The sequence below is a fragment of the Athene cunicularia genome (genome assembly GCF_003259725.1).
Source record: "Athene cunicularia isolate RWA chromosome Z unlocalized genomic scaffold, athCun1 chrZ_part2, whole genome shotgun sequence".
Lineage (NCBI taxonomy): Eukaryota > Metazoa > Chordata > Aves > Strigiformes > Strigidae > Athene > Athene cunicularia.
In genome coordinates this window covers 13,520,811-13,528,636 of record NW_020799143.1, presented here as the reverse complement: position 1 = coordinate 13,528,636, position 7,826 = coordinate 13,520,811, and positions in this window count along the sequence as shown.

Genomic DNA, 7,826 nt, shown 5'->3' with positions numbered 1-7,826 from the left:
ATACTTTAAAATCATGTTAAACAGAATACAATTCTAAACATCTGATGCTATGAAGTTAATATAATGGGTCATCATTCTTCTGATTTCTCAAAATTTCACAACGTTTCAAGTAAAATTTTTAACAGGCACACAAGAGCCCTGAAAACAACATAACAACATTTTTTTAGCCAGAGAAAATCATACATCTCTGGTGGTTTGAAAATAAGGTGATGGCAAGTTATACTGCCATTTAGTGAAAGCTTGACAGAGAGCCAGGCACTCTTCTCTGAAAATAGCTGCACCAGTAATACTGCCTTATGAAGCAGAATGGGTTCCACACAGTATTAAGTCTCTGATTTTGGTATTTGTAGGGAATGCAGTCGTAGGAATATACTTCTTAACAGGACAATCCAAGCGTTTAGGAAAAAACGAGACAAATACATGTCAATCTACAGACAGCGTGGAAAGGTGAGGACATCAGAGGTAAGCTAAAAAGGCAGCTTTTATGTTTACACAAAATCATATTGCATTCATTTAGAATTTTTGACAAGCAATGAATCAGATTTCTGACATTTATGCAGACACAAGTTTTTAGACAAAGACAGGTTCCCTGCTCCCAACTGCATGTTTATCATCTGTTAAATCAACATTTACTACTATGTAAGCAGTACATCGTAACTCCCAGGATCAGACCATACAGCTAAAATAATCACAAATCATTTTAAGAGTTAATGGTTATCCCCTCTGAGAGCAGGAAAAGCAAGGATAATAAGAAAAAACTCTTCAGAATAGTTTAATGGGTAGCAATGTGGAAGCATTATTAGATCCTATCCTCCTTATTTGTAATCATCACCTGGTTACTCATTGTTCCCTATTAAATTTTAACCTGTACTAGTTAAATCTGCCTTGCCTGTTCCTACACTTCTATGTACTGAACATATCCAGTCAGTTCCAGATAATGAACGCAGCTACCAGATCTCCTTAACTCTGAAGAACAATCACTCCCTCATTTGAAAGCCAACACTTGTCTCTACATACACGCTGGAGAATTTGGTTTTGGCTCTTTATATCTAGATATGTCATTCCTCCCCAATAATCAGAACACTTGGTACATTTCCAACATAGCCTCTGTTCTTTCTCACCTTTCAGAAGATCTTTTGGGCTCAGATATGTGTGTATTTCAATGCATACAAAAGCATTTTAGTTCAACCTCACATCTGTGGTTCATTCAGCTACTCTTGCTTTTGTAATACTACAAATGAAATAACCAGCAATATTATTTGCACACAGTAATTGAAAAGGTATAGATAATGTACCCTGGTGAATATTTTCATCTAAGTGTTCTGTGGATTGGGGGTGGGTGTTGTTTTTCAGGGCAGGAAGGGGACAAATTTCTGAAGTGATGCACCATGTTTCAAAGGCTTATGCCAAGTCAGCCACTTTTTTCCACATACTTGCTGACAATCATATTTAATTTATATATACAGAATATAAACACACACAAAAAAACAAGAGTGAATCTCATATGTTTCAGTCAAGTAAGGACCTCCATCCTCACAGTTTAAAAAAAAAATAATATGCATATCATTTAGTTTGTGCACTGAGGGACATTATGTTGCTACTTCTTCATATCCTGACTACTATCACAGGTATTTTTACTTATATCCATGCAGCAGATTTTGACAGCTTATATTCGGACAAAGCTGTCAGCTAAACACTAAGCAGCTGCAAACTGGGGCAGTTTTTCAGGTTGTTTTGTTTTTAAAAAGGCCCTTAATCTGAAATAGCCTGTGGTAAATTCTTTCATGTACAGGCACACTAAAGAACAGCAGGAATTAAATAGAATTTGGCCCAGCTGAAGGTCACCTTCTTTTCACTATTTAAGAAAGTATTTGCAAATTTCCAAATAACACCAATTTCATTTTCTCCTAGCACCATTAACAAGGACATCCAAAGCAATAGTAAATTCCTGAAAAATCAGACGTAGTTTAAGCAAGGCAAAAGGTAAAGAATAATCTTCAAAAACGACTATGAGATACCTATTTCTTGGTGGAAAGCTAGCTGAAAGTAACTTGCAGCAGGTGACCTCTCTTCCCATGATGGGCTTAAGATACTTCTTGAGGGAGAGGAGGGTTCTCTGTGTTATTCAGTAATAAACATATAATTTTGTACAAATAATGTAATTTTGTACAGACAGGTCAGTGTGGAACTCCACACACTTAAGATTCTTGATCCTTAGAGTAAACAAAGGAGAGTTATCTCTTAAATCTGCTTCTATTTATTTAGCATGTTTTAAGAATAGCATGAGGAGAATACATTATAAACAGACAAAACTTCCTGGTAAATTATGTTTTCCATTTAATTGACCTTTGTGTACACAGTACTTCAAGGACTGCAGATACTTTTTTGCTTATGCTAGCCAAAATTTGCTTTTTCTGCTTTTTTTTTTTTTTTTTTAAGCTGAACAGTAGAGGACAAGTTTGCTCACTTCTCTTATGTATCCTTAAAAAAATTCATAATGCTTTAGTATGAGTTTCTGCGGTGTTAAAATAGACACTCTGTATTACAAATTCATATAAACTGTTATGATTGCTTTGAGCACAGGTGTAGTGAAGACAGGGATGAGTGTCTTTGCATTAGAATCAGGGGGAAGGCCAACAGGGCAGATGTTGAAGTAGGAGTCTACTACAAGCCACCCAACCAGGACAGACAGGTGGATGAGATATTTTATAGGCACTTAGGTGAAATCTCACGATCACTTGCCCTTGTTCTTGTGGGTGACTTTAACTTCCCAGACATCTGCTGGAAATACAACACAGCAGAACGAGACCAGTCCCAGAGATTTCTGTAATGTGTGGGAGATAACTTCCTGATGCAGCTTGTGAGTGAATGGACCAGAGAAGGTGCCCTGCTGGATCTCCTCTTTGTGAACAGAGAAGGGCTGGTGGACGACATGGAGGTTGGAGGCCGACTAGGGCACAGCGATCATGAAATAATAGAGTTCTCTATTCTTAGAGAGGTCAGGAGAGAGCTAAGTAGAACTGACATCCTGGACTTCCAAAGGGCTGACTTTGTCTTGTTTAGGCACCTGCTTGAAAGGATCCCCAGGGAGACTCTCCTGAAGGCCCAGGAAGGCTGGGCACTCTTTAAGAAGGAAGTGTTAATGGCTCAGGAGCAGGCGGTCCCCAGGTGCTCTAAGAGAAGCCGAGGCCAGAGAAGACAACCCTGGCTGAACAGGGAGCTTTGGCTGCAACGCAGGGAGAAAAGGAGAGTTTACAGCCTTTGGAAGAAGGGGCTAGCCACACACACTGATTACAGAGAGGCTGTGAGGCTATGCAGGGTGGAAATCAGAAGGCAAAAGCCCAACTGGAAATTAACTTGGCCTCAGCAATCAAGGATAACAAGAAAAGTTTCTATGTCAGTAGCAAAAGAAAGTCCAGGGATAGTCTCCATACCCTGCTAGATGCAGGAGGAAATTTGGTAACTAGTGATGAGGAGAAGGCTGAGGTGCTTAATGCCTTCTTTGCCTCAGTCTTTAATAACAAGGTTAGTTATACTGATGAAATCCAGCCTCCACAGCCAGAATACAGAGACTGGGAGAACGATCCCCCTGAAATCCAGGAGGAGACAGTCAGTGACCTGCTGCATCACACAGACACACACAAGTCTATGGGAATGGAAGGAATACACCCGAGGGTGCGGAAGGAGCTGGCTGGGTGCTTGCCAAGCTGCTTTCCATCATTTACCAGCAGTCCTGGATGACCGGGGAGGTCCCGACTGACTGGAAATTGGCCAATGTGACGCCCATCTATAAGAAGGGTCAGAAGGATGATCTGGGAAATTACAGGCCCATCAGCTTGACTTTGGTGCCTGGGAAGCTGATGGAGCAGCTCATCCTGAGTAACATCACACAACACATGTGGGACAACCAGATGCTCAGGCCCAGTCAGCATGGGTTTATGAAAGGCAGGTCCTGCCTGACAAACCTGATCTCCTTCTATGACAGAGCAACCTGCTTATTGGATGAGGGAAAGGCTGTGGATGTAATTCACCTTGACTTTAGCAAGGCTTTTGACACCATTTCCCATAACATTCTCCTGGCAAAAATGGCTGCTCAAGGTTTGGACAATCGCACACTTCGCTGGGTAAAAAACTGTCTGGACAACCAGGCCTAAAGAGTTGTGGTGAATGGAGTTAAATCCAGTTGGTGACCGGTCACGAGTGGTGTCCCCCAGGGCTCGGTGTTGGGGCCACTCCTGTTTAACATCTTTATTGATGATCTAGAGGAGCGGATCGAGTGCACCCTCAGTCAGTTTGCAGATGACCCCAAGTTGGGTGGGAGTGTTGATGTGCTCGAGGGTAGGGAGGCTCTGCAGAGAGACCTGGACAAGCTGGAGCCATGGGCTGAGGCCAACTGGAGGAGTTTCCATAAGGCCAAATGCCGGGGGCTGCCCTTGGGCCCCAACAACCCCCAGCAGCGCTACAGGCTTGGGGAGGAGTGGCTGGAGAGCTGCCAGTCAGAGAGGGACTGGGGGTGTTGATTGACAGCCAGCTGAACAGGAGCCAGCAGTGTGCCCAGGGGGCCAAGAAGGCCAATGGCATCCTGGCTTGTGTCAGCAATAGCGTGGCCAGCAGGGACAGGGAAGGGATCTGACCCCTGTACTCGGCACTGGTGAGGCCGCCCCTTGATTCCTGTGTTCAGTTTTGGGCCCCTCACTACAAAAAGGACATTGAATGACTCGAGCGTGTCCAGAGAAGGGCAACGAAGCTGGTGCAGGGTCTGGAGCACAGGTCGTATGGGGAGCAGCTGAGGAAACGGGGTGTTTAGTCTGGAGAAGAGGAGGCTGAGGGGAGACCTCATCGCCCTCTACAGCTACCTAAAAGGAAGCTGCAGAGAGCTGGGTTTGAGCCTCTTTAGCCTATAGAAAGCGACAGGACAAGAGGGAATGGCCTCAAGTTGCACCAGGGAAGGTTTAGACTGGATATTAGGAAGCATTTCTTTCCAGAAGGGGTTGTTAGGCGTTGGAATGGGCTGTCCAGGGAGGTGGTGGAGTCCCCATCCCTGGAGGTGTTCAAGAGTTGGGTTGATTTAGAGCTTAAGGATATGCTGTAGGTGGGAACTGTGCTAGGCAAACGGTTGGACTAGATGATCTCCAGGGTCCTTTCCAACCTAGATGATTCTGTGAAAATACATCAGTACCTTCAAATATAACATCATTTTGGAAAGACAAAAAATAGGAGGCAGTCAACTAACCACTGGTACATGGCTAGCTGAAGATTTATTAAACAAAACAGCCTTCTTAAGTATACAACAACATGTTCTTACTCTGTTACAGGAACAAAGGTACTCCATAACTAACACTGAAGAAAGTTCATAATTCTTACATTTAACCTACTCCTACCTTCACCAAGAAGGAGCACACAACATCTTCTGGTTACACCAAGAAATACCCGGAGGTTGTTTTTTATTGTTTTGCTTAACGCTGAGGACTACCTTGTGGTTCCTACACCTATGCGCTTGACTGAGAAGAAAAACTATACATTTGCATTAAAGAATAAAGCATTTTAAATACTAGAAACTTTTGTAATCTACTCCCCCCCCAAAAAAAAAAAAAAAAAAAAAAAAAAAAAAAGTAATCCTAAAATAACTTTATTTCTCTGGAAGTTCCCACGTATCACATGTACCAGAAGTTAGATCAGTCCTTCACAGCACTCTATCAATGCACTTCATTGTATCATACTAGGCTAAAATCCTTTGATGTTCTCGAAACACTGCTTAGGGGTTCCAGAGTGAACATGTGTTACGCATAACCAACCTGCTATTCACTTCTGATGCCTGGTATTTTTGCGAAGAGAAGTGGTAATGGCTTACAGTTAGTTGTGATCCATGCATTGGTCTACTGAGAACTGGACTGAGATCACTGCAATTATGTCACAAAAGCCAGCTCATAATTGTTACCCTTCAGCCTTCGCAAAGAAGCATCTGTTAACAAACTGCAAACATACTACCCTTTCAGAAATGACCTTTTATTAAGAACTGCGGGGTTTTGCTAATTTCATAAATTATTTGAGATTATTATATGGGCTACAAGCCTCCTCTCCCGATCGAGAGTCTTTCTAGAGAGCATAGTGCTGGTCTAAGTATCACTGTTTTCTCTATTAAAGAAGATGCAGCCAGCTTTCATTTACAGATAATTTAACCACCACTGATCTAAGCAAAAAAAAAAAAAAAGAAAAAAAAAATCGACAAAGTTGTGGGGCCCCTTAAAAAATGCTAGCCCTCAGGCAATGTTAACTAGATAACATTCTTACAGAAAACAGGATAGATAGTAAACTAATCCCTGTCTTTGAGATAAAGGGCGACCCATTGCAGCTAAAGGACTTCCTGGGACATCTTGACAGACACAAAAGTTCCAGTTAACAAAACAAACAGGTAAAAAGCTGACTCTACAACCTGGAGAGGAACCGAAGGGCCAGAGAGCATGCGCAGGAAGCAAAGTTGAAAAGTTCATGAAGAGGAAGGAGACATCTGGACTTTGCTTTAAAGCGGGACACCGTGAAGAGGACCACATACTTCTCCCCTTGAATAATTATAATAATCACACCTATTCCCCTAATTGTAATAACCCAGCCCTTCCTAATGAATATGTATATTTTGTTGTAATAAATATCTGGCTACTTGCCAGAGACGGTGTGCAAAGCTTTGTGGAGAAATCCCGTTGCACCCCGGCCGGAATAAACATGCTTGCTTTATAACTCTTACCATCAGGTTCAATAGTAATGACCTGCTCTTTGTCTCTGTAACCTTAAGATCGTTACAAGATGTCTTATTATACAGTGTTGCACATCACCCCAAGAATTAAGTACAGTGCAACTGTGAACCACCAGACATTTCAACACCCACTGAACCAAGGACAATTCTTTCAGACAAAGCAGGTGCTGTCACTGGTTTAACCGGAGATCACGCTGAGTCTTCTCCACTTGTTCTCCTTTAAATACAAATCCTCTGTGCTTTGAGTACGTTGAACAGAATGGGTGATGGCAGTAGTTAAGAGTTTTAAAATCCACTTCGTCATAATCTTGGAGGCAAAATCTACTTAAGATAGCCCCTATTTGGCTCGTAAAGCACACCAGCCGCTGTCTCTTACATTGGTGATCTTTGCCTGAAACACTGGAAGCAGTTTCTGCTTTTTAGAAAAGACCAAATTGCCTGTAAATTGCTCTAAAACCGTCAGGTAGTCTTCTCCCGACATAAGAGATAATCGGCACATCTGAGTAAACTCTGCAAGGGAAAGTTACGTAATCTCTAGCAGATACATTTCATTACGACAGAGAGAGCAAAGAGGGAGGAATCAGAACGACACGGGGGAAGAAAAAAAAAAAGCCTCAAGTCTTTCAATTCGGCAATTCGAAGTTGGCAAACTACCAGAACGACCCGCACGGCCCCACCGTGCTGCCCGCTCAGCCCACGACCCCCCCGCCCAGCAGACAGCACTGCAGGCACCAGCGTGCGACCAGCCGGCGGAAGGCACTGGAGGCTGGACTGAAAGGGGGCACCACCTCGGCTGCCTGCTGAGACGACGCCGGGCCCCCGCTAGCAGCGGCTCGCCGACGAGGGAGCCCCCCTGCCTTCGCCGAGCGGCTGGGCCCCGCCCGCCCATGGCGCCGCGGCCGCCACATGCCGCCAGGCCTCAGGCCTCTCTTAGCTCCTCTTCCTCCCAGCCCCGGCTAAGGCACACTCGGGTCCCGCTGTGCGGCGACGGGCTCCTGCCATCGCCCCCTCCCCAGGGCTCCATCCCGCTACTTCCACACCGCGGGGCGGGGCGGGGCGGGGCGGGGCGCGTTCA